Consider the following 27,746-nt stretch of genomic DNA (forward strand, 5'->3'; position numbering starts at 1 on the left):
GAGGGAGTGTGGCCCTGCCAACATCTTGATTTCAGCCTTCCAGCTTCCAGAACTGTGAGATAATAAATTTCTGTTAAGTGACTGAGTTTGTGGTAATTTGTAGCAGCAGACAAGAGAAATTAATACTAAATTTTTCTTGTTCTCTATCTTGGTACTAGCACAGAACCTGACACATAGTATATGTTTTAAAAGAGTGAATTAGTTACTAGATTAATACATGGGGATGATGAAACAGCTTGACATTGTTTCCAAGTAACTTGGACTGATCGTTATATAACTGTACTTGATGATAGATTTCCAGTATGAGGTTATCTAGGAAGAGAACTAATATTTATTGAGCGGCTGCTGTGTACCAGAAACCAAGATAAGTTTCATAAATTACATTACAGTAGGACTATTATAAATTATAGCGGTAAAGGCAAGGTTTTGGAGTCAAATGTGAACTCTGATTCTTATTAGCTGTATGACCTTCGGCAAATTACTTAAACTGTCTTAGCCACAATTTCTTATCAGAAAAGTGGGGAAATGAATCCTATCTCCCCACCCTGTTTTCGAGGATTAAAGGAGATAAATAGCTGAGCACAGTGCCAGGCACCCAGAAAATCTCAACAAACATGAGTTATTATGAGGGTAACATGGTCGTGGGTGCAGAGGGAGGTGCTGGAATTGGACCCTCACCTGAGAACAACAGGTGCGAAGTGCCGGCTTGCTGAGACGAGCCCTGTAGGTCACCTTGGCCTGTAGGAGGCAGTGTGGTTTAAGCTATCTTGCCAGTACCCTCCCCTTGGAAGGGCGCCTGTGGCGGGAGGGGGCTCTCAGCAGCAGGAAGCTGTCGGGGCGGGGGTGGGGGCCACTTCCGGCAGAGGGCTGATTTGGGGGCAAGCTGAAGCCTCGTCTCCCCACCAGGGAGCAGCCAGAAGGAAGACTTTCATGGAGCCCTGCAGAGCACGTAACAGGAGAGCCCGCGTTTGGATGCCTGCCCATACACTGGGAACAAAGGGCCGGTCGGTGTCAAGTGGAGGCGCTGTCGTGACCAGCTGAGAGGGTTACGAGCTTACAACCGACAGTCTCGTAAAACGAGACCGGCCTCGCCGTCCTCCGCCCCCCACGCCGCAGCAGTGCATGCTGGGAAGCGGGAGGCGTTGCTAGAACGGGAAGAAGCCGGACCCCCCTCTAAAGCGCTGCTGTCAGCCGCGAGCGCACGTTCCAGTCCCTCAGGGAAACTTTGAAAAAAAAATTCTTGGTATGCCCAGATATTCCGATTTAACTGGTCTGGAACGGAACCCAGGCATTGAAATTTTTAATGAGAAGCCTGAATTGGGAACCACTTCCCTAAAGCCAGTGCTTGGGAGAAGGTGGAGGGTTGCCAGATTTAGCAAACAAAATGAGCGGTACTTAGATGAAAACGTTATTTATCTAGAACTCTAATTTCATTGGCACTCTGCAGTTTTAAGAGGGAAGGAAAAGTACTGGAAATGGACAGAAGGTTGAAATTTTTAAATGAACAGGGCAGAATCTTAAGGAATGAAAATAACCGTCTAATGATAAAAGGTGACTGAAACACTATGGAATTGGGCTGATCTGTTACTTAAAGGAGCAGCTACCCAGTGAGAAATGGGGGTTTGAGAGTTTGGGAGCAATTTCAGGAAAAATAAACCGTTTCATGTTTATGACCCCAGTGAACTGAGATTCCCAGTAAACCAGTGATATCACTCTGACCTTGCCCCAGAGATGAGCAAACAGAAGCCTGGAGAATTTACTTGATTTGTGCAAGTTCAACACAGCTGGTAAGTGACAGAGCCAGGATTTGAACCTAAGTTAATTTGGCTCAAAAAAAAAGGGGGTGGGTGGGAGTTAATGGAGTAGAAAGCTCTTTCTACTGTGCCATAATGACTTTCAGACGTGTTTTGTTTTTTGTTTTTTGGCATTAGTAATATTAACAGATTGATTCCCTAAAACCGTAGTTAACCCATAAAATAGCCCAGGGAAACCCAACTTCATTTGAGGTAGGGGCTGGAGTTGTGCATTCTGGAGCCTTGGGGGCCCAGACCCTCTGGACTGGCCTGTTCCTGCCTTCCGGCCCTGCCCTGGGTGAACAGGGTGAGGGGCTGAGCTGGGACATGCCTGTCTCCTGTCCTGTCCTCTCAGTTGCTGAGCAGTCAAATGGCAGTGGCTGCTTGGATGTTTACTTTGCGGTGATTTCTGCTGCTCCATCGTGATGTTAACTGCTTAAATTTCTGTATTTTGATTAAATGCCATCTCACTGTGCCTATACTTGTTGTGCTTGAGTCCTGAGGCTGTTTTAGGAAAGGGTACAATTTTGTAAATGAAATGGAGAAAAATAAACAAAACCACCTGTTCTGCAAGACTGCGTGCTGCCCAGTGGAGCTCTCCCATCCGTCCCTCCCTCCCTGACTCCCTCCCACCAAAGGAGGGAGGTTCTCTTTCCCCATCCAAAAGTAATCTTTAGATGGGGGCTCCCAGTCACAGGGCCTTGGCTTTGGGGGGGCTGAGAACAAGCTGTCGTGACAGGCGGGGGCAGCGACTCACAGTGTGGGGGAAGACAGGCTGCTGAGGGCGGCTGGTACCCAAATTACCTTATGCTCCCATATGTGAAAGAGGCAAAACTTACTAATGAGTAATACCAGCCTTCGGCTCGCCCATTCCCACCACCTGTTAAAGGAAAATGTGTCTTTCCCCCCTCAGCTCCCCTCTTTCCTCACCCACATGTGGAATTCCATGTTTGCCAGCCTGCCTCCTGGGATTTTGAGACATGGGATAGAGGGATGGGTGCAGACAGGACTACAAGAAACAGGAGGGAAGAGAAAAGGAACTAAAGTGGAGGGGTTTGTGGACTGGGCTTTCAGGAACGTTTTTGGTAGAGTTGAGAGTAAGATACAAAGTAAGTTTTAGGCTGGGAGAGAATAGGTATTTTTTTTTTTCTAAATAATTTATTGAGGTGAAATTCACATAACATAAAATTATCCTTTTTAAAGTGAAAAATTCAGTGGCGTTTAGTTACATTCACCATGTTGTGGAACCACCACCTATCTATTTCTGAAACATTTTCATCACCTCAAAGTAAAACCCTGAGAAAGGGTAGTTTAAGATGGTCCATACGGAATAGGAATTGGATCCCTTAATGTTCTTTAAGATAAGTAAGTGAAAATCTCTTGGGGTTTGTTCTTAATAACTTGAGTTGTGGAATTTGGTAGGACTTTGACCTACCCAAACTAGGCCATAAGGTCCCTGGGGGTTATTGGGTTCCATAAACACATACAGTGATCCCACGGTTACCCCATTGCCCCCTGGCAGGAGACCTGCAGGAACACTTCACCCTAAACACAGCATTAGGTCCTGCACATCCCAGACTATGGGTCCCTCACAGTGGCCTTGGTATTTGTCATGACATGATTTCACCGGGTCAGATGTTGGGAGGGACAGGAGGCATTCTCTGTGATATGTCCTGTACCCACATCCTCTAAGGAGGGTCTGGCCTTAGTATCCCTCAGGAAAGGCCCCCACCAGCAGCTTTGGAGTTCAAACTTTGAGTATACCCAGAATCCTTGAAGTACCCTTCAGATAAGTGGAACTACTCACTCCCATCCATACATTCCCTGCAACTTCTCATTTCTTAGTCTTCTCAAGTATCCATCCCACCCGCTCTCTCCCCCAGTCCCTTACCCCAGATGACCAGGTGCTAATAGCCTTTTAACTTTCTCCATCTTCATATAATGACATAAGATTATATACACATAGATATATAGATTATATATCAGATAGATGATAGATGATAAATAGCTAAATCTCTGTATATGTAGGGTTTGGGGGAGTTCATTGCTTTCTCTGGAAAAATTAGATCATGGATTTTGTACATATTCTATTTCTCACTTAAAAATACCTTGTGGAAATCCCTCTGTCACCTGGTATGGTTCTAATACATTGTTTTGTGTTGGCTTACATAATAATTCATGATGAGACTTTTTCATAATTTATCCATTATTTATCTTTCTCTTGAAAGACATTTTTTTGTTTGTTTTATGTTTCTGTCACTACAAACAGTGAAGCAATAAATATTCTTAAGCCTGTATCTTTATGTACTGATGCTTTTGCTTCTACTGAATAGATTCCAAGGTTGAAGGGCATGTGTATTTTAAAATTTATTATATATTTCCAGATTGCTTTCAAAAGGGCCCAAACATCATATTTTCAGTAGTAAAATATAGAGAGTGCTTTACCCACACCCCTACTAGCAACAGTCGCTATCACTCTAGTTTTAATATTTTCCATTCAGATCGTCGTAAAGTGATATTTCATTGTAAACTTAATTTGCAGTTTGTGGACTACTGGTGAGCTTGAGCATCTTTTCAAGTTTGTTGAGAATTTGGATTTGCTTTTCTGTGAATTATCTATTCATAGTCTTTGCCCATTTTTTGATAGGGCAATTTGTAGGAGCTCTTTTTATAGTATTGTTATTTATCATTTATCTGTCAACTGTAAAACTCTTTCCGTCCAAATGTATCACTTACGTATTATCTTAGTGGCATTTTCAATTTAAGTCAAATATGCCTTTCTTTCAGAGGTTCTGGGTTTCCTGTTATGATAAGAAGATTCCCCAACCCATGTATTTACCTAGATTTTCTTCTAAGCTAGTTATTGTTTTATTTTATACAAATGTAACAAGTCTTATATATGTCTAAAATTTGTTTTTGTATATAGCATAAGATGGGATTCAACTTGTTCTAGTAAGTTGAGATAGTATCATTTATTAAATAATCTATTCTTTCCCAGCTGTCTTGAATTATCAGCTTTGTATTAAATGCTCACATGTACCGGGATTGATTTTTTTCATCCCCTATTCTGTACCTCTTACTGTTGGTCTCTTCCTGTACTAATACACAATGATTTAATTACTATAGCTTTTTGGAGTGCTCTGATACTGATAAGGTTAGACGTCTCTTATTGTTATTCTTTTTCCTATTTTTCTTACCTTCTGAACATTTATTGTCTGTGTAAGTTCTAAGCATATTTTATCCAATTAAAAAACAAAACCTGTTGGAGGCAAAGTAAGTCTGTGGTATTACAAGTCAAGATAGTAGGTTTTTTCTCCTTGGTGTTGGGGGACACCGGGAGGGGACGGGATGGGGAACTTAAGGAGTGCTGGTTATGTTATATTTCTTTATGGGGATGTTAGTTACATGGGCACACTTATGGTTTGGCACTTTTCTGTATGTACACTATACTTCAAAACCAATTTACTTACAATCAAAAAATCTACTGGTGCTGTGGAGAGAAATCAAAGATTTAAATAAATGAAAGGGGGACCATGGCTGTGGATTGAGAGACTCAACATAGTAAAGATAACTAATTCTCTCCAAAGTGATATACAAATATAATGCAATTCCTATTAAAACCCCAGCCAAAAAAAAAAAAAAAACAACCCACAAACTACTGGGATTATAATTGGCATTGTATTACATTTATATTTGGGGGGAGAAGGAATTTGTTAAGATATTAACTCCTCTGAACAAATTGATTGGTGTTAAAGTTTCTTCAGATTTTGTTTTGGTTTTTTTCATAAGGTTTTTTTCCATAGTCTTATGTTTCTTTTATATTTATCCCTCAATATTTTATAGATTTTGTCACTAAAATTAATTGAGTATTTTTCTCATTTCTATTTTTAGGTGAACATGCTATAGTATAGAGAAATGATTAATTTTTGTATGCGTTTCTGTAAAATTTGTCACCTTACCAAATTCTTCATTAATTTGAGTGTTTTTTTAAAACTAGATTTTCCTGGGTTTTCTAGTAATGGAGTCATGTGGTCAATGGAAGAAAATATTATCAAATACTTATGTCAGTTACTTAATTTTATGTTCTTATTATATTTTCTAAAAACCTCCAAGCCAATGTTAAACAGGAACATTAATAGCAGGCTTAAATCTGAAAAGAAGAGATAAAACCTTGAGCAAAAAGAAATATTCCAATACTTTATTTCATCTTTCACATGCTTGTACTAATCACTTCATTTTCTTACCTTATGACATTTGTTTTAATCTCTGAATCTTGAAGAAAATGTTGAGTTACAGTGGCAATAGTGGGCATTTTTGTCTGGATTTGATTTTAATTGAAGTGCTTTTGGTGTTTGACCAATGAGAATGATATTGGCTATTGGTTTTTGATAAAGAGACTTTATTACATACAACAACTATCATTTCATTCTTATTTTCCTTAAAGCTTTAATATGGGTGGCTGCTGAATTTTATCAAATACCTTTTCAGGAACTATTGATAGGGTATGGTTTTTCACTTTTAATTTATTGATGAAAATATATATGTTGATAGATTTCTTGATGTTGTGCTTTGTAATCCTAGAATAAACTCTGCTTAGTTCCAGTGTATTATTTTTTTTGCCACATGGCTAGATTCTATTTGTTAATATTTTATCTAGCATTAAAATCATGCTTGCTTCATAAAATAAATGGAGAAACTTTCAGTTTTTTCCATGGTCTAGAATAAATTAATTAACACTGATGTTATCTATTCTTTGAAGATTAGAAAGCTGAGCTGTTAAACCATCTGTCCTGATACCCTTGTTAATGGTTGATATTTAACAACCTTTCTTTTCTCTCCCACTCTCCCACTGAAAATTCAGGTTTTCACTTGGATTAATTTTGGTAATTTCCTCTAGATCTTCAAATTTATTGTCATAGAATTAGCATATAGTAAACTCTTATAATTATTTTAATCTCTTCTGTATCTGTGATGATGGCTCTTTTTTCACTCCCAATTTTGTCTGTTTTTTTAAACTGAGGTATAATTGACACAGAACATTATGTGTTTCAGGTGTTCTTGTTTATTTTTATTTATTTATTTATTTTTTAATCATCCAAAATTATTGTATTATTCTTAATTAGAGCAACGCTCTTGGGACGTTGATGTCATCTGCAGCTTTTGATCCATGTTGGCTATGTGGCTGAGACAAATCTGGGACGTGGGGGGACGGATGTGTGGGAAAGGGTGGGGCATCCCAACCCAGCCCATCCCTGAGCCCCTGAGTCCCAGGGCAGATGCTGGCGGGCAGGTGGCTCTGGGCTCTCACGTCTGGGGAGCGTTCTTGTTTATTTTTTTGTTCTCACTTTTCTTTAAACAGACTAGGGAAGGGTTTATCAATTTCAGTGAACTTTTTAAGAACAAGCCTTTGGATTTGTTCAGTAGTGTCTCATACGATTTTCTTTTCTATTTAGTTCACTCTGCTTTCATGTTTACTAACTCTCTTTTAGAAGACTTTATCTTCCTCGTTCCTTCACCTTTCTCTCTCCAGAGGAGATATAATAAATGCTTTTGCTTTGTTGCCTCATCTGTCTCCCACTTCTGGGTTTTGCTGAGATACAAAGGAGTTTTTCATTCTGGATTATTATTATTATTAGAATTTCCTTGGAATGTTCCTTGCCTATTTCAAGAATCCTCATTTAGAATTTATATTACACGTTCTCAGGCAACCTACTGTTATGGATTTAGATATTACACATATTTATATAAATAGCAAGCATCATAGCTCACTACTCTTTCCTTTTACTTATTCTTTTTTTCCTGATCTTGAGGTCTCTGCTATGATTCATTTGTTGTTTAATTAGAGCCCTTTCTTTAGTATTTTCCCCAGATAGCGCGTGGGAATAGTATATTCTCTGAATTCTTGCACGCCCCAAGTATCTTTCTTTCTCGCTGACAGATGAAGGCTAACTTGGCCAGCAGAGGAATCCTAGGTTGCAGTCCTTTTTCTCAAAAGCCCATAAATGTTACTGTCCTAGTTTTCAATGCAGCAGAGTTGAGTGCCAATGTGATTCTCCTTTCTTGTTCTTTTTACCTGTAAACCTGAAAGATTTATTGCTTTACCTTTGGAATTTGGAAATCGACCAAGATACACCTGGGTGTAGAATTTGGTGAAAACTTGCAAGACAGGTACTGATCTTCCCTCATCTGTACCAAATTTTCTTGCATCAATGTTTGTTGCGTCTGTCCAGCTGTTCCTCCTTCTCCTTCTGGAATTTCTGTTTTCCCTATGGAAGCCATCAGTTCTGTGGTTTGAATTGTTTCTTCCACCTGATCCTCTAGGCCCTGAATTGAGTCTCAGCACTGACTATCCTACTCTTTACTTAACTCAATTAGTTTTAATTTGAAAATCACATTTGCCTATTTAAATTCTAGGCTGTCTTCTGAAGGTGTTTTAAAAATCTCCTCAGCACCTCTTATTACTGTTATTTTTTTGTATAGTTTGTAGACGATCTCCTCCAGTAGCTCTAAAATCTTACAGATCTTTATTTTTTATGTTTTGATTGCTTTGTTTATTATTGCTCTCTCTCTAGCTGTTGTCCTTCTCTGATGTATTATTTTTCTTTGTTTAATCCTTGGGGTTTGGGTATAGTTGTTAAGAGCCTTCTGCAGCATCACTTCTGAGAGTAGTGGAAGGCCCTGTGGTCTCTGTTGCAGGGGCTGCCAGTGGAGCAAACGGTGGGTTGTCAGATCCCTGTGAAGTCACCACAGGAAGGAAGACTTTAGGTTTCCCATCTTTTCATGAGCTCCCAACCTCAAGGATGAAATCACTAACTTCCCTTTTCAGCTCTTGAGTTGGAATATACCAGTAGATACAGACATGCCCTGGGGTGGGCAGCCCCTCAGGCCAGCTCCCCCAAGATCCTCAGTGTTCAGACCCTCACCTGAGTCCTTCAGACACTAGTGGCCAGGCTCTTAGATGGCCCAGAGGGGAAAAAGTCATTTAATTGCACAGGCGCCCCCTTACCAGTTGCCAGCATCTGTCTGGATTAGGTAGGATAGACAGTCTGGAATTGTGGTTGGGAGGGAGGGGTGGTCAGGACATCTTCCCTAGTTCCTGCTCATTTCTACAAGTCAAAACTCTATCCATCCTTAAAGGTTGTTTTAAAAAACCACTTCCTTTATGAATCTCTTTCTTATCCTCATGTCCCAGTGGCTCTCAACTCTGGCTGAACATTGGTATCTCCTGAGGAGCTTTAAAAAAACACCAGTGCCTGGGTCCACCCTGAAAGATTCTGATTTAACAGGTTGGGCTCTGTGATTTGTAAAGCCCTCCTGGCGACTCTACCAGATACAGCCTGATTGAACATCACTCATCTCACCTGATGTGATCATTCCCTCCCACCTTCTCACAGCATCCAGTCTTTCCTGTGTTATACCTTTCAGGAACGAATTTTATCCTCCTACCAGTAAGCTTCTTGAGCTCACATTCATTTATTCACGCAGTAATTGTCATTTGTTTCTTTCATTCACTCATTCATTTATTCATTCAACAAACATTTAGTGTCTATTGTACTCCAGGTGTCAGACCCTGGAAGATTCAAAGATGAATAAAAGTCTCTGGGAAAATATATTTACAGACTTGTGTGAGTTTAGTTAGGGTTTTTCAAAGGAAGAGGATCTTCTCGCACTTTTCCCTAAAATAAACTGGGAGGAAACTGCTATGGACTGCTTGCCTGAAAAGTGCTTTTGTGAGCAAAGGTGCTATCACAAATCCAATTTTTAAAAATCCAGATAAATAAGTACCGCAGTGTCAATTGTTGACAGAGACAAGTGGGAAGAGCCAGAGAGATCTGTGAGTAGGCAAACCTCAAAAGCCACATAGCACGCAGGCTTGTGTCACTAGCAGCTTATGCTTCCTAACCCAGAATCTAAACTCCGGGAAGACATGATGGCAAAGTTATCTTTCCTTGCCACAAATTTCTCTTTTCTTCCAGAAGTGGGTGTATTCAGAGGCACTATATGAATAATGTTTGCTCTGAGTCATGGAAATGAAAAAACATTTCTGACTATGAAGTTTTGGGTGCAGTGTAATGTTTGCCAGTCCCCTGTACACACTGGTGAGGAGGGAGTGTTTTGGGGGTAGGACTCCCTGCCTGAGAACTGGGTGATAATGCAGTTCTGGCCCCTCTGGGACATTTTCCTCCAAGGTCATGAGCACCCCTCACACACAACTGGGTGCCCAGGTGGTCTGTTTTCATCCTGAGTGAACATTTGTATGGACCAGCTTTCACAAACGGGCAGATGGAATGCCAGAGGAAGGGGTATCTATGATGACAGGTTGTTTTAGGCTAAATTCTATAAGCTCCAGACACAGTAAGGAAAATTGGCTTCTGAGTTAGAACCAAAAATGCCACAAAGTTAGAGTAATTTTTCCCTCTCTTATTTATTGCATTTAGAGTCCCATCTTACCTATCTGGAACCTAGCCAAGAACAAAGAAAGAAATCAAAAAATAAAAATTTTACAAAAGGCTCTAATACGTGTAGCTGGAGATAGTGGAAGTCCTACCGTGTGGGCACTCAGGCACTTTCCATCTAGGAAGACCCAGCTCTCACCCAACAGCCATTTTCTTTTCTTTACACACAGTTTTAACAAGTTTGAGGATCTGGTTATCCAAACCTAAATGGATAGTTTCACGTTGGAAGCGATGTAATGGATGCTATAGACATGCGCACTGACAGCCATGAGAAGCAAGCAGGAGACAGAAAAAAGGAAATGTGCATGCAGCGGCATGTCTCCATCTTTTTAGCCCACTCTGCTTTCAATAAATGTGAACATTTCGCCTCCTTCCAGAGTTTCTGACACTTCAGGTAGATACACCCTCCCTCCTTGCCACACTGGCTGGCCTGAGAAGTGGACTCTGAGTTGGAGGTTGGCACACAGGAGGTTTATTAAAGAGTGAACGTGGCATCCATGCTGTGGAAGGGAGGGCAAGGAAGTAGGAGTCACTTCTGGAAAAAAGAGAGAAATCTGTGGCGAGAGAAGGGAACTTTGTTGGTTTTTTTTGTGGGGTTTAGATTCCAGCTTGAAAATTCAAACTACAGTGTAACCCGACAGTAGCCTTAGCCAACTCCAAGGAAAGAGCTGGAGCTAGCATAGTTCTTCTGAGTTGTCCTCAGTTGGATGAAGATGTCCATCTTATATTCCTGTATTGAAGGTCACTGAACATAAGCTGTCTAGGCTCCTTGGGTGCGGAGGCTCTCAGAAGGGGCTGACAGATGAAAGCTGTCTGTTGACAACGCTCTCTGCAGCTGAGGCAAAAGTCCTTCATGGAAGGAGACCTGGCTGGCACATCACAGTGTCCAACAAACTCCGTGACTCATCCCCTGGAGGGCTAGGATATTCTCACCTTCTCTGTGTCTCACTTGATTGATGACTATGACAGAGACTCCTAAGTATCCATCAAATATCCATTCCAGATATTCTGGTAATGATAGCAGGACTGGAATATATTATTTTCCTGTCATCCTCATTAGTAGGTATAGCCATTGGTTTTGGCCAGTGAGATATAAACATCAATATGTGTGGAGATCTGGAGAAGCCTTTGCAGAAGTTGATGGCTCAGCTTTCTCCCTTCTTCCTTTCCACTACCAGTGATGTGGACCAGTTAGATGGGCTCTGGCAGCCATCTCGGACCAAAAGGTAACTTTAAAGACAGAAGCTATGTACTTGCAAGGTAGATCAGAAGAACAAGAGGAACCTGACTCCGCAGTGACACTGGAGCCGCCAGACCACATCTGGACTGATGTCTCTGGACTTCTTTTTATAAGAGAAATAAACATCTATCTTGTTTAAACAATTGTTATTTTGAGTTTTCTGTTTTACAGCCAAATTTGACCCCGGCAGATTCAAGGGCCAAGCTCTACTGGGGATTTCTTATGGTTGAGATAGAGATTTTTGCTTCCTTAATAATTCTGGAATCTATCTCCTCTCCATTGCCCCTGTTCCTTGAGTGGAAGTCCTTACTGTTTCTCCGTTGAATCTTCACCCCCTCCAATAAGTAGTCTGTACCACTGCCAGAGGGATCTTCTAAATGACAAGTTTGATTATATCACTCCCACTGTTAAAAACCTTTCCAGAGGCTGGTAAGCTCTGACTTGTTTGTGATAGGATGTTTTGTCTTATGAATTGAATATTAGGACCTGAGCATGTCCTACTCCATATTTATGTTTATATTGTTATGCGGTTTATATCATGTGTCCATATGTATCCAAGGAACATTGCTAGAAACATCACTGGAAGTTCCTGCAGGAGAGGAAGCCACTGGTGAGCACTGTATCCTACAATAGCCAATGAAAGAACATAAATTTATTTCTAGTAAGCTGGGCGTTGGGCACATCTAAACCCACTTAGGAATCATAGTCCAGCAGCCACCTCTTTCCCCAACCACACAATCTTACTCCTCTTAGTAACATTCCATTGCTCTCTGAGCCATTCCATTTTTCCTTCCTGTATCAGTGCTCTGATCACTCCCAGGATTTTTTTGCAATGAAAATGCAGATTACAGACCCACTGCTGAACCTTTAGTCACCTCTAAAGCTCCATAGGATGAATTGCTTCCATTGGTTTTCAGAAGCTATCAGTGGGTTCCATTGTGTTGTTTTACTATATCAATATTCTCCTTCCCGTGAAGATGTCTTTGCCTTTATTTTTGTGTGTGGTGCATTTAAAAAAACGTTTGTTCTGAGATCTTTGTAGATTCACATACTGTTGTGAGAAATAATAATAGTAATAATAATACCCTTCACTTGATTTCTTCCAATGGTAATATCTTGGGTAATTTTCGTACAGTATCACAATCAAGAGATTGACATTGATACAATCTGCATTAATTTTTTAAAAAAATTATTGTTTTCCTTCTTTTTAGATACATTATATACTTAAAAGGCAGTAACTCTTGCACCGTCAAGTTGTAGTAGAAGATATACAATGTACTCTTTTTACTTCTGTTCGTGTGTATTGTACAGAGCCTGTGTGCTTTTTGTAATGTAAATTTAAAAATTTTAAGAGCTCCTTTTCCGCCTTGGGATAAAGTCTGGAAGTCTTTACATAGCCTTCAAGCTGCTCCAACTTCTGGCCCTAACTCCTCACCCTTATCCATTGCCACTCCTTACTTGGTCCCCTCACACCCCACTTTACAGATCTCCACTGCCTGAAAAACCCTCTTCTAACTGGATCTAGATAATTCCCATCCATCTTTCAGCTTAAACAAAGTCTGTAACTCCTAGAAGCATTAGCTACCCTCTCTCTCAGGCTGGGTTAGATACCTTTTTATTTTTTACTTCCTTCATGCCTGGCACAAAGAAGATGCCCAATAAATATTTGTTGAATGAATGAGTAAATGAGTGAATACCTCTAACCAGTTTAAGGGAGTTGGAATAAACGGACTACTTTTTTTTCATTACTTAATTCTAGATTCCACTGTTGGGAGGACTCCTGTTTAATTGCCTTCATATGGGCGGCACCTAGCACAATGCCCTGCATGCACCTTCACATGTGTTCACAGCAGCATCGTTTACAATTGCCAAGGTATGGAAGCAACCTAAGTGTCCATCAACAGATAAATGGATAAAGAAGATGTGAGATATATATATATGTGTATACACACACACACACACATACAATGGAATCCATTTGCAGCAACATGGATGGGCTTGGAGGGCATTATGCTAAGTGAAATAAGTCAGACAGAGAAAGACAAATACTGTATGATATCACTTACATGTGGAACCTAAAAAATACAGCAAACTAGTGAATAAAACAAAAAAGTAGACTCACAGATATAGAGAACAAACTAGTCGTTACCAGTGCAAGAGGGGGAATATGGGGTGGGGGAGTGAGAGGTACAAACTCCCAGAGGTATTGGGTGTCATATAGGCTACAAGGATGTATTGTACAACATGGGGAATATAGCCAATATTTTGTAATAACTGTAAATGGAGTGTAACCTTTTAAAATTGTAAATATTTTTTTAATTTTTAAAAATTTTTTTTAAATTTTAAAAAGAGAAAAATGCAGAGCTTTTTAGATGATCCAAATAAGTCATAATGAAAGCATACAGGAGAACCTCATCCTTCCCCTCATTGCCAAAGTCATGTGGCTTAATTTCATTTTTCAAAATTTCTCATCATTTGTGAAAGAGGGTTTTATTTGAAATTTGAGAATAGAAAGGTAAATTTGGGGCAGGGCATAGGAATGAAGAATGATGGGAAAAGTTTCAGCTGACTTTTATGGGTAGTGGAAAAAGTTCATTTAAAAAGTGTGATGCTATTTTCCAATATCACCTCAAAAATGAGTTCCAAAAAAAAAAAAAAATGAGTTCCAATGTTTGGAACTTCAAACTTAATGCTGAGTCCTCAATAAAATGAATGTGTTGTCTAAGTCAAAAAATAAAAAGTGAGAGAACTCATTCCATTGTTTCCATCAGAGAATTCCTTCTTTTCAACCTGAATTTGAGAAGGGAACATTTACTGCATCCAAGTAGGTGGAAATACTTCAGATTTTTTTTTTTTTGGTCACTGATGTTTGCCACAAATCTACTAACTAGAAACCAAGATATCTGATAAATTTTTGCCCAATGGAGTCCTTAGGTAGTTATAGAGGAGGTGTACATAAAACCAACTGTAGTAGGCAGTACTTCTCACTATAACATAAAACCCAGATACAAGTAATGAAAAATTCCCTTTAGCTTCATTTCCCAACATGCTGTCTTCACATTAGGAGATTTTGTGTGTGCTTTCTCTTCTCCGCTGGTAAGAGTATGACATTTTCTCTTCCATTCATTCAAGATTTAATAACTTTAAGTACAGTCAGTATGCCATTTCTGAGAGCAAAGGCTCCATTTCATATGCTTCTGGCCTACTGAATAGACTTCTTGGAGGAGATGCCAAAAATGTGTGATGCTAACTCAGCTGAAATAAAACAACTGTCTCAGAAAAGTGAGCATAAACCAGTCCTTCTGGCCTATGCAATTTAAGTTATATAGTCACTGCCTTTGAAATTGGGCTGGGGAAGGCTGTAGGCCTTGACCCTTCAAGGTGGTTTTCCCTGGACAGTCCCAGAAAGGGGCTCATCAGGGAGAGGCTGGATTTCAGATGACCCCAAAGCCAGGTGACCCCCATTTCACACAGGGTATATTCTCACCAATAAGTTGGGTATTGGGACTCAAGCTGCATTTACCCATAGAAACATCAGGACTAAATACCTAACTCATTAATTAATTAGTCAATTCACTAAACACTTGCTGAGAATATATCATGGTCATCCTTTCAAAGCCCGTGATCCACAATGCATCTCATCTAGAACTGGAAGAGTTTTCAGAAGCTGTTGTTTCCAAGTCCACACAGCTAATACTTGGCCAAGTCCCCCCAGGGGCCTAAGTGATATTTGAAGAAAGCTGCCGTGTTTCCCTTGTACCTTTGCTTTTTTAAGCTACACATATAAAGATAACCAACATGACAGTGGTTTTCAGACCCTTTTCTCAGTAGGGACCTCGGTCGTGAAATATGGAGGTTGGACTTTATCATAAATGCCCTGTACTAGTGCAGAGAATGCCTGACCTTTAGTGCCCCTTCTGCTGGGACTCTGCTCTAGGAAGGCAGCCTAGAATCATGTGCTTTGGGATGTGACATCAGACTGTGGGATCACGTTCAGTTGGGCAACTCACACTTAGGGACACATTAAGAGCAAAATATCTGAGACGGCCCCCCAGTAGCTCTGATAATTACCCATATCAAGGAGAATTCAAAATATGATGGGAAAGGGAAGAAGGGAATAAACAGTTATTGGAGAGAGGCATGGACATATATACACTACCAAACATAAGGTAGATAGCTAGTGGGAAGCAGCCACATAGCACAGGGAGATCAGCTCGGTGCTTTGTGACCGCCTGGAGGGGTGGGATAGGGAGGGTGGGAGGGAGGGAGTCGCAAGAGGGAAGACATATGGAAACGTGTATATGTATAACTGGTTCATTTTGTTGTGAAGCAGAAACTAACACACCATTGTAAAGCAATTATACGCCAATTAAAAAAAAAACAACTGTTATTGGAAGTCTGCCATGTGCCAGGAATCACGCTAAACACTTTAGGTACCTAACCTACTTTATTGTCACAGGGATCCTGGGAAGCAAGTATCATTTTAGTTCCTGTGGGTACCTGTTGTTTTTTTTTTTTTGCGGTACGCGGGCCTCTCACTGCCGTGGCCTCTCCCGTTGCGGAGCAGAGGCTCCGGACGCGCAGGCTCAGTGGCCATGGCTCACGGGCCCAGCCGCTCCGCGGCATGTGGGATCTTCCCGGACCGGGGCACGAACCCGTGTCCCCTGCATCAGCAGGCGGACTCTCAACCACTGTGCCACCAGGGAAGCCCTGGGTACCTGTTTTGAGAAGAGTCTGACTGCAAATAACAGACAAACTGACCAACAAAGACTTAAAAGATAGGGATCTATTTGAATTGCAACTTATTTTGCAAGCTTGGAGGTGGGCAGCCCAGTGCTTGTTGGGAACCCTGTGAGGCGATTAGAGGAGGGGTTTTCCTCTTTCTGTTCAGCCATCCTTAGCGTATAGGCTTCATCCTCACGTTTGTCACCTTACGGTTACGGGGTGGCTTGCTGTCCCTCCAGGCATTGTGCCCAGGTTCTAGGGGAAAGAGGATAAAAGGCAAAGGGAGAAGTTCGTGGCAGCCCAGGCTGTCCTTTAGAAACAGCCTTCTATCAGCTGTACTCGGTGGTTCCTCCTTACAGCTCATGGCCAGTATCAGATGGGAGAGTGGAAATGAAAAATTTTATCTGGGCACTTTTCAGCTCCAAACAAAATCAGGGTTTTACTGGTTAAAAAAACAAACAAACAGGAAATGGATATGGGGTAAGCAGCAACAGTCTGCTGCTCTGTGTTACAAATGAGAAATCAGGCCGAGAGACATGAAATAACTGTTCGTGTCCACACAGCTGTAAAATGGTTGAGCTGAGATTTGAAGGAGGCACCTCCAGGTCTAAGCTCTCTCTCTTCCCATTGTGCCTCTTGGCCCTCGAACACAGCACAAATGGATGTCCCTTTCTAACACTGTCAGGAAGCAGGTCTTTTCTTGCTTTAGGTCATTTTACAGATAGGGAAATGGAAGCAAAGGGAGGTTAAAAGATTTACATAACAGAGGGTTTGAACCCAGGCAGTCACTATAAAGAGGAAATGTAGTAGTAGCAGCATTAGTCTGAAAACTTAATGTCTCTAAGTACCAGAGAGAGAGAGGGCAAGAGAGAGAGAGAAAACAGGAGAAAAGGAAAGAAATGTGAATTAACATATTAACACGAGCAAGAATGAGATAACAGACATGAAGAGGACTGATAGCAACTCTACCTGGGCCATGAGATGCTTCTAGCCACCAGCCTACCAAGGGGGTGGAGGATGGGGGCAGTGATCTTGACACTCAACCTGGGACTTACAAGAAAGATTGATATAAGGATATCGACTGATATATTAAAAATATAGGGCTTCCCTGGTGGCGCAGTGGTTGAGAGTCTGCCTGCCGATGCAGGGGACACGGGTTCGTGCCCCGGTCCGGGAAGATCCCACATGCCGCGGAGTGACTGGGGCCGCGAGCCATGGCCGCTGAGCCTGCGCGTCCGGAGCCTGTGCTCCGCAATGGGAGAGGCCACAACAGTGAGAGGCCCAAGTACCGCAAAACAACATAGGAAGCCAGACCATAAACCAAATATAAATATATATATATATATATATATATATATGTAGTTGATTATTGAAACCCTGTGAATGGTTTCAAGGTTCTTCAAATTGTGTGCATTAAGTTATTCCAAAGAAACTCATTTTTGGCTTTAACATTTTCAGTGTATTGACCCTTACAGATTTGGTTTAGAGCAGAAATACCAAAAGCTGAGTGGAGCCCACTGATCAGTTTGTCCTCCAAAGTGGTGCCCATGCAGAGACAGATGACCTAATAACAGGTGTTTATTTGGTGAGAACTTAGTGATCAATGCTTCACATTTGTCATCTCATTTAATCTTTACCCATCTCTGGGGAAAGATTTCTTGTTTTTCTCACTTTTCAAGTGAGAACCCTGAGGTTCAGTGAAGTGACCTGCCCCAAACATACATATGTGCAAGGGGCAGGGCTGGGGCTGTGATCTAGGCCCCCCTGAACCCACCCCCAGCGGCCTGTCTGTGGGGAAACCGGGCCGGGACCAGTAGACTTACTAGTAGATAAACCCCTAAATGCACTCATGCAGCTGAATTTTTGAAGCTAAGTGAGGGATATTACATTCTTTTCTCCTCATTTATATTTTGTTAATTCAGCCCAACATTTTAGCCAGTCGAGATATTTTTAGACTAGCAAACCAGTGCAATTCTGAGGATTAAGCTACTCTAATTCCATTGCACTTTCCTACATCTGGCAGAGGGGGCATACCTTTATGTAAAATTAAAAGCCAATGAAAGTTAAAAAATCTTTTTTTAAAAAAAATTTGTCAGTAAATCTGCTTTCTTCCAGTTGTTCACAAATGAAACATGCTGTGCTGGTTTCTGAAAACCAAGACGCCTGGAGAGAAATTTATGACTTCAAAACAAAATTTAGAGGTTGAGGGATTTAGCAGTTTGCAAGGAACACAGAGCTAAGCCTGTGAGAAAGGCTGTTCAAAATGTCCTGGCCTGAAGGGCCAGGGTCTTTTTAAAAGTCCCCGAAGAGGCTCTTAGGCATCTGAAAGGGTACAAATGGGGAGAGAGCATTTTGAAGACATCTTTCCACTGGGAACTGGCGTTGGCCAGATTGTGCGTTTTCCCACACAAACGTGCTCACCCTTCTGTGAGCCAGGCATTTCCTGTGCACCGCGGGTTTTGTTATCCTTCCTTCTTTTTGTTTTCCTTCTCAGGGAATTATCCCAGATTTTTAGCCAGCCGTCTCTGCCATATTTTCTCTCAGAGCTTAGTCACACTCCCATATATGGGAATCCTTATCACATAGCTAACTCCCCAGCTAGGACATTTTATAGGAATTGTTTAGTGCATTGTGGGCTTTCTAAACTAAGTAATCCTCAGGATGGAATGGCAACAACAGCAGCAAGCATGGGTGTGTGTGTGTGTGTGTGTGTGTGTGTGTCTGTCTGTCTGTGTTTCAATAGCCTGTTTTGCTGCTAAAGCATATTTGACAAATTTAAACTCAAGGTTTCATCCCCTTCAGTAGTTTTTGGATTGCAAAGTGAATTTTAAACTATTTAGAAAGGAATCTGCATTTATTGCCTAGGAGTAAAGTTGCAAGGCACGATGGGAGATTTTTTTCCCATAATAAAGGGTTTCAAATCCCCTCCACATTTGGACACTTTCTCTGCCTAGGCAGCAACAGCGTACGGTTAGAAAGAATTACTCAGTCACAGGATACTCCAGCTTAAATAAACAGAAATAAGATGAGCACCACAGAGTGCTCTTTTAGCAGATTTTCTTGCCTTGTGAGGAGTGCAGAAAGGCAAACATGAAATGCTATGGCTCTCATACAGTTATGCAATGAATTATGCTGTTCAGAGAATTTGCCCATCTTTTTTCCCTTGGACAACCTCATTCCTCTTACCAGAAACCTGAGGTTCCAAAGGACAAGTCATTTGCTTGATAATACACAGCTAATAACACTCCTCATTAAAAAAACTCCAATTGTTTTTGTTGTTCAAGTCCAAACTCCTTAGCACAGAATTTAAGGTTTAACAAACATTTAATAAGCATCTATACAGTCAGGTACCTGTGGTTAGGCACCATGAGGGGCAAAGGTGAATAAGACTAGCTCTTGGAGAGCTGTTAATATAAGGGAAGGAATCTGTCATCAAACAAATAATTAATTGTAGCAATATAAGCGTCTTAGCCAGCTCGGGTTGCTATAACAAAGTACCGTAGACTGGGTGGCTTTATTGGTCACAGTTCTGGAGGCAGGGAAGTCCAAGATCAAGGTGCCAGCAGATTCAGGTCCTGGTGAAAGCCTGCTTGTTGGCTTGTAGACAGACAGACACACTTCCAGCTATGGGCTCACATGGCCCATGCCCTGTGCATGCGTGTGAAGAGAGATTGAGATCTCTCTCTTTCTCCTCTTAAAAGGGCACTAATCTCATCTTGAGGGTCCTACCTTCATGACTATCACCTCTTGTAGGACCCACCTCTAAATACCATCACTTTGGTGGTTAGGGCTTCATCAGATGAATTTTGCAGGCCACAAACATTCAGCCAATCACAACAAGCAAGTGAATGAGGAAGGATGATCTGGGATAGAGATTTGAAAACCCATCCTTCCCAATGGTCCCTCACTTGTTCCTGGGTTTATGAATAGCTTCCTTCCCGTTGATGCATCAGGGAAACAAAAGGTAGAACAGCTTACGTCACTTAGATAGGAGGACATGTGTGCACTTGTCTGTTAGACTTTCAACCACAAGGTTAAAAGAGGGGCAGAGCTGTAGGTGAGGCTGGGGAGAAGGGGGTGAAGAGGGGCTGGCAGGGAAGACCAACACAAGGTCATTGGCAATGACCCTGGAAGGTACTTCCCAAATTTCCTTCAGCGAAGATGGTCTGTTTGTACATTTTAATCAACATTTTGGACACAGAATATATGCTTTTTTCTGAGATGTCCAAAATCTTGAGACCCTCTCCAAAGCCAGATCCCCAGGGCCAGGGGGATAGTTAATATATAAGTGAGATTGACTTCCCAGAGTGTAAGAACTCTTTTCTATAATCAGTGCCAGGTTCTGTGAGTCAGGGTTGCCTTCCTGCCTGTGTGCTGTTGGCCTGGGGAGGAGAGTATTTGCTTTGCTCCAGGAGTAACTGACTAGACCCCTCCACATGTGTAGAGTCCTGAAGTGGGCAAGTGTCTCTGCTTGGGGTAAAGCAGACTGACTGAACAGTTTAGCGGCTAGTCCCTTGGTCTGGAGCCCGGCCCCACTAATGCCCTCCGGGTGCAATGATGCCAGCCTTTGCTGTAGGGACACTTTGCCCGTTGTGCTCCATAGGCTTGGAGAGTTTCAAAAACATTTTGAAATAGTTGGACCCCCGCATACAATTTTTCTTGGAAGTAAAATGCTGAGAAGTTGTATTGTTTGATCAAGTCAGAAGGACACAAGTTAGCTGTTTTCCTTGAAAGGCCCAGCGTTGTTTCCTCCATTCCTCCTTTCTCCCCTTCTTCTCTCCCTTCCTTTCACTCTGATGGAACACCTGCCATGTGTTGGCACCACCCTAAGCACAGAAGTACACACTGAGGCATGGCATGACACCTCTCCTCTTCGTTCTAGAAATATTTATTGAATGTGCCAGGCACTATGCTATGTTATGCATTAAACAGGAAACACAGATTCTGTATCATCAGTATATAGTCTAGTAGGACTGGTGTTGAATAAGCACTGAGGAGCATTGCAAGTGAAAAGAATAGGGTTCTGTGAAGGTGTGTAACAGGGGGACTGAACTGCATTTAGGGGATGAAGCAGTTCATGTTCTAAAGCAGGAGCATGCAGAAAGTGTTTAAAACATGCTTTTAAGTAAGTAAGCTCTGTTTTTTAGTTTACATTCCATCTTCCTAAAGTTGGCAATCAGATTAATAATAAAAAATCTATTTAATCAAGTTATTTTGATTACATGAGCCAAGCAACGAGTCTGATAAATGCATTAGTTGCCCAAGAGTTAGGCAGACTTAGTCTTGGAATGACTGGCCTTTTGAAATAGGTCTACTCAAGATGCATTTAAAGTTCCTAAGCTCATGTAGCAGTGGTAGTTGGCAGAATTCTAAGGGGGGTCCCCAATCCCCACCCTCCTCTCCCCCAGTATCTGCCTTCTCCTAGTTATTCAGTCAAACACTAAGCTGGGTACTGTTGCAAAGGGATTTTGCAGATGTAACTGAGGCGTCAAATCAGTTGACTCTAAGATCAGGAGATTATCATGGCGCCAGGGCTGATCTAATCAGATGAACCCTTTAAAGGACCTGGGCTCTTCCTGGTGAAAAAGACTCGAAGAGTGAGACAGATTCAACACTGGCTGGCCGTGGCCTTTAGGAGCTGAGAGCAGCCACCAAAGAAATGGGGACCTCAGGTGTACACAAGGAACTGAATACTCTACAACCACATGACTTTGGAAAATGACCTTGAGCTACCAAGGAGAACAAAACCTTGTGGGCACCTTTTAACCGTGTGAAATCCTGAGCAGAGAACCCAGTCATGCCGAGCACAGCCTTCTGACTTATAGCACTGTGAACTCACAGATGAGGGCTGTTTTAAGCCATTAAGTCTGTGATAACTTGCCACATGGCAAGAAATAGAAAACCAGTGCAGCAGCTATGTTTCCCTGTTCAGCATCTTTTCCTTCAACTCCTAATAATATACTCAAATCTTCCTGACAACAAAGACTGGGCAAATGACGAGGCAGACCATCGTATTTCCTGCCTCTGGGCATGGTGATTGACTCAGGTGTTGGGCGGTGACCCAAGCTGTGTAGTCAGTGTCTTTACCTGACTTACCTGAAGAAGAGAGCTAATTTTCCTTTCTGGTCCTAAGCTGCAGAAATGTGAGCCCAGAGCTGTCCATAGCCAAGTTCCTTACGATATGGTGAAACTGGTCTAGCCCTTGACACCCAAAGGGCATGGAGAGTCCTGACAGACTTTGAGTCCCTGAATCCATTGTCCTTTGTCACCTGACCCACGTTCTTTCAGTGATTTGTTTACGTGAGCCAAGGCTCCCCCTTTCCAGTTAAGCTAAATCACGTTCAGCTTTTGCCATTGGCGACCAGAGTCCTGAACAACACAGCTAGGAGTCAAGAACAGTTAACTGGAAGATACCAGTTCTGCTTGTTAGACAATATCAAAGCATAGAAGTACCTCTTTGCACATAACCTGGTTGTTTTTTTTTTAATCAGTGCTGAAGGTCATCACATGATAGCAAAAATACTAAACGCTAGCTCAATCTTCGTATTATTAGCTACCTTAGATGTCATCTGGTTAAGGTCCCTCATTTTCTATATGCAGAAGCTCAGGCCCAGAGAGGAGCAGCTAATCAGGGAGTGAGTGGGTCGTTCCAGAATCACTGGATAAAAATGACCCAGGTTGAATGAAAAATGATGCTGCTTGCATCTAGTTTTTCTCTTCTGCTTTCCATGGTTACTTGACTAGTTCTGCGACCATTCCAGAGTGTTTTCCTCAAGTTTTAAAAAATTGTGTCTAGTGAATGCTGTGACTCTCCAGATCCTTGTGGTTTAATTTCAAATGAAACCTTCGAGTCTCTGAAACTCTGATGATACCTCAGTTGATCAGGATGATTTTTACTTGATTCTACCAAAAAGGGTGTAAAACTGCATCTTCCGGTACAGGCTGTTAGAAGCTTAGCTCCAGCATAGCTTATCTTTGTGAAGATTGTATGGAGATAAATTCATAAATGATTGTCTCCCTTGAGTACAAATATAAGTTGTTTCCGTAGATACCTGTTCACAAAACTAATGAAGCAAGTGTTTTCCAAAACCTGCTTGAATGACACCTCTGACATATGAACTTATTAGCTTCTTATTTCACTTGACTGCTAGAGCTGGCAGGGGTCTGAGAGATCATTAGACCCAGCCTCCCATTGTTCACACAAAGACAATGGGTTCCAGAGAGGAGGAGGGTCTTGCTCAAGATCAGATTCTATTTTAAAAAAATTTTTTTTTGCGGTACGCGGGCCTCTCACTGCTGTGGCCTCTCCCGTTGCGGAGCACAGGCTCCGGACGCGCAGGCTCAGCGGCCATGGCTCACGGGCCCAGCCGCTCCGCGGCATGTGGGATCTTCCCGGACCGGGACACGAACCCGTGTCCCCTGCATCGGCAGGCGGACTCTCAACCACTGCGCCACCAGGGAAGCCTCTCAGATTCTATTTTTAAAACATCAATAAGCAGTCTGCAATGCCCTTACAAGAGATGAATGGATAGAATTTTTTTTCTTTAAAACTTGCAATTTCTGCATAAACACCAAAAAAGGAGCAAAAAATATAAAGATCATCCACCATTTGCATTTTACAGCAACTTGGGAAAGACTTGTTTCCAAAATTAAGAAAAATCTTAACAATAAGATATAATAAAATGACCTATTTGTTATAAGTCTAAACATTGGGAGAGAAGGATGGCTTTTCATTATGAAAATTGATACCAGTTTATTTTTGAATATTTTGAAAATTTTAAACTGTAGAAAGAAATAAGCAGGAAAAATGATCATAATTTTCATTACTCAAAAAAACCACACTTCAACATTTTCAGTGTTTTTTCTTTCAATCTTTTTTTTATATGTATAGGAAATTTAGGAGGATGACAGTCACAAATATTTTCCCATGTTATTACATCTTCTTTATAAATATCTACTAAGTGTATGTGAAATGTTTTTCTTTTGCAACTTGCTGTTCTATTATGGAAATGCTGGGGTTTAAAATAACCTTTCAATGAGCATCTTCATGTATAAATATCCTTTTCCATATTTAGGATGATTTTCTTATTCCTCATAAATGGAATTTCTGGGTCTGTCTTATAGTAGGTGCTTAGCTCAATAGATATTCATGAACAGAATGAAATAAGTATATTAATCAAAATAGGTGAGGTGTGCCATGGTAAAAGCAGCTCTAGTATCTCAATGACCTAACAAAATAAGAATTTACTTTAGTCATACAAAATCATCTTTGGGTTCAGGTTAGCCTCTGAAGCTGCCATCTTCCTTCTGTGGATTCAGCAATCCAGGCTGCTCAGTCTTTTGCCTCCAACTTCCCAACAGGGGCCTCTTCTGTGATCACATCTTCAGAGGAAGGTTCCTAAATGCTTCAGTCCAGAAGTAACACACATCACCTCTGCCCATAACCCAACGGGCAGAACTAGTTACACAGCTAGTTCTGACTCCAAGGAGGTGAGGCAGCGTGAGGAGGTGTGATCCTCCCACGCATAAGAAGGAGGTGATTGCTTTCCTATGGAGTCACCATCGATTCCCATGAGAAAGTCCTTTCACTATACTTAATTACTATACTCATTGGGTATTACTCCATTTAGAAAGTGTTTGCTCTAGTGATGGACAAAAAAAAATTTAATTTTCATTCCTTTGATTACCTCAAGATTGACTTTTTCTTGTGTTCATTCATTAAATCAATCTTTCAACAAATATTTACTTAATAGGTGACTCAGCACTGACCCAGGCACTGGGGCTGCAATGGTGAACACACAGACATGGTCCCTTCCTCATGGTCCTTGTAATCAATGACTAGTGAGAGTTCCTCTTTTATGAACTGTCTGTGTAATACCTTTGCCTGTTTATATTGAGTTCTTTGTGTTTTTCTCATTGAATTGCTTGACTTCTTTATACAGCAAAGAGAGCAACTCTTTGTTGTATTTACTGCAAATGTTTTCTTCAGTTTGCCTTTCAATCTTAATTTTGGTGGTGTTTTCCCTTTTTTACAGAATTTTGAAATTATTCAAATCTATTGGATCCTTTCCCTTATGATTTCTTCTCTTGCTTTTAGGCTTAGAAAATAAATGGTTAGAGCTACTTATGTCCAGAAAAATGGTTATTTCTGAGTTTTCTTATAATTTTTCTCTCTGGAAACCACCTTGTGAGAAAACACACACATATGACACATATAATTATATTTATAATTATAGTATAATAATTATGTTACTCTTTTTATCATTTCAATTGAATATAATTATATATATTAATTATATTATATATCAAATATATGTATGCCTGTTTTCTCACAAGAGGAAAATTGTAAGAAAATTCAGAAATATATATATTATATATACTCAAAAAGACATATTACATATAATTATACATTTTATGTGTGTGTTATATATGATTGCATTATATAATATATGTATGTGTGTTTTCTCATAAGGTGGTTAATATATATAATTGTATATATTAATTATATGCTATGCAATTTATAAATATATACATATAAAATTCAGTGCAGAATCCAAGATGCCACATGCAGATTATGAGCATAAAATTCCCTTCAGTAGATCCCATGCCCTCTCACCTCTCCTGTTAGTACAGCCTTTTCTCCTCTTGTGGTTCCTACTCTCTCTCACCTCCAGCTTCCCCACTACATTTCTATAGTGTTTTGCTCTCAGCAACCTGTCCCCTTTGAGGTAATAACTCACAAAAAATGAAGACCTTACTTCTGTTGGGGCAGATTGCATTTTAATTGGGGCTTCCAGCCCTTTAACTGACAAAGATTAATTTTCAAAAGAGAAATTTCAGGCACTGTGACAGTCAGTAGGGGGGAGATTTTGAGCCAGGAACTCCTGACTTGTCTCTGCAAACCACACCACAAGATCTGCCTTAAGCGGCACCTACCAAAATCTCATGTTCTTCTCCCACGCTGACATGAAATCCAGAGTCACCTGTCATTTGCTCACCCTGTATAAGGTTAGCTCCTCTCAGATGGCTTCTTTTCACCTTATTTATCTTTTCCCCAAAGACTAGCTTCCTCTCCTGGCTACCATACTTCTATTATTAGCTCTAACACTGAGGCCCAGAATCTCAGTCACTTCCAGCCCCATGGTTCATTCACTGTCCCACAACACCATTCAGACATCCCTGTGTGTTTCCGTACTCTGGAAACATCTTTCACTGGGCCACTGGACCACTTATCCAGCGCCTTGCAGGCATGGTCAATAGTAACCCTCGCTCTTCTGAATCCACAGAGACCTGTGTCTGTGGCAGCGGTCTCCAAAGTGGGGTGTCTATGGCAATCCTTTGGGGTACAAGAAAGTAGTGGAACTTTTGCTTATAAAATGTCAACCTTTTAAAACACCCATTTTCTGTGTGTTTTTACATGGACATAGTATATTCATTTAGAAGTATATGACCAATTTTGGGGACTTCCCTGGTGGCTCAGTGGTTAAGAATCTGCCTGCCAATGCAGGAGACATGGGTTCGAGCCCTGGTCCGGGAAGATCCCACATGCCACAGAGCAACTAAGCCCGTGTGCCACAACTACTGAGCCTGCAGTCTAGAGCCCATGAGCCACAACTACTGAGCCCACGTGCCACAACTGCTGAAGCCCGTGTGTCTGGAGCCCATGCTCCGCAACAAGAGAAGCCACAGCAATAAGCCCGGGCACCACAACGAAGAGTAGTTCCCGCTCGCCACAACTAGAGAAAAGCCCATGTGCAGCAACAAAGACCCAATGCAACCAAAAATTAAAAATAAATAAATTAATTAATTTAAAAAAGAATAATCAGTCCTTAGTCTGAGAAACAGCTGGAGACAGTGTATGAAGGTAAGCTGAAACATTCTGCGCGAGGGGATACATTGATGCTTGCTTTGTTTCAATGAACTGGTCACATGGAGTCAGAGAGAAATCCTCCCTTTCCATGTTTAAAAGTTGGAAGCTTGGGCTTCCCTGGTGGCGCAGTGGTTGAGAGTCCGCCTGCCGATGCAGGGGACGCGGGTTCGTGCCCCGGTCCGGGAGGATCCCACATGCCGCAGAGCGGCTGGGCCCGTGAGCCATGGCCGCTGAGCCTGCGTGTCCGGAGCCTGTGCTCCGCAACGGGAGAGGCCACAACAGTGAGAGGCCTGCGTACAGTAAAAAAAAAAAAAAAAAAGTTGGAAGCTTATCTCTATCTGCTTCTCCAAAAACTGCTTTAAACACATCAGTTTTAGACATGTCGTATGCACATGTTTGGTCCCAGGGATGTGGAAAAGTACTAGAAAAAAATTCACGGGATAACTTGGACCTCCAAAGAAAATATTCGACTTCATGGGGCACATATGCTCAGTCTCTGTCACCTCTCCCATCTCTTTCCTGTTGGTGACTCCTTCCCCTCGTCTGTCCTGCTGTCTGTCTCCCCACCTTTGGTTTCTGCCCTCCATGGCATTTTGCTGTTTTTGCTCTGGATCTGTAGCTCACTGCCAGGGACTGGTGAACAAAGACTGTCCTCCACCTCC

The 27,746-nt window shown here is 41.5% G+C and overlaps 1 long non-coding RNA gene across 3 annotated transcripts in view; it reads left to right on the forward strand.

Annotated features, from left to right (window-relative positions):
- The first annotated feature begins 925 nt into the window (after positions 1-925).
- The window catches only part of LOC114895571, a 37,003-nt gene continuing 10,182 nt past the window's right edge, over positions 926-27,746 (forward strand). Inside the window, exons 1-3 of one of the 3 annotated variants that reach the window (XR_003793588.1) lie at positions 926-1,243; positions 1,680-1,787; positions 11,428-11,599. This is a non-coding gene — a long non-coding RNA (uncharacterized LOC114895571). Of the gene's footprint in view, positions 1,788-11,427; positions 11,600-27,746 lie in introns of those variants that run through there. The other 2 variants (XR_003793589.1, XR_003793587.1) reach the window with 2 other exon arrangements.

Source organism: Monodon monoceros, unplaced genomic scaffold (assembly GCF_005190385.1).
Source record: "Monodon monoceros isolate NGI ecotype Baffin Bay Population unplaced genomic scaffold, NGI_Narwhal_1 Super_Scaffold_14, whole genome shotgun sequence".
In the NCBI taxonomy this organism is placed as follows: Eukaryota; Metazoa; Chordata; class Mammalia; order Artiodactyla; family Monodontidae; genus Monodon; species Monodon monoceros.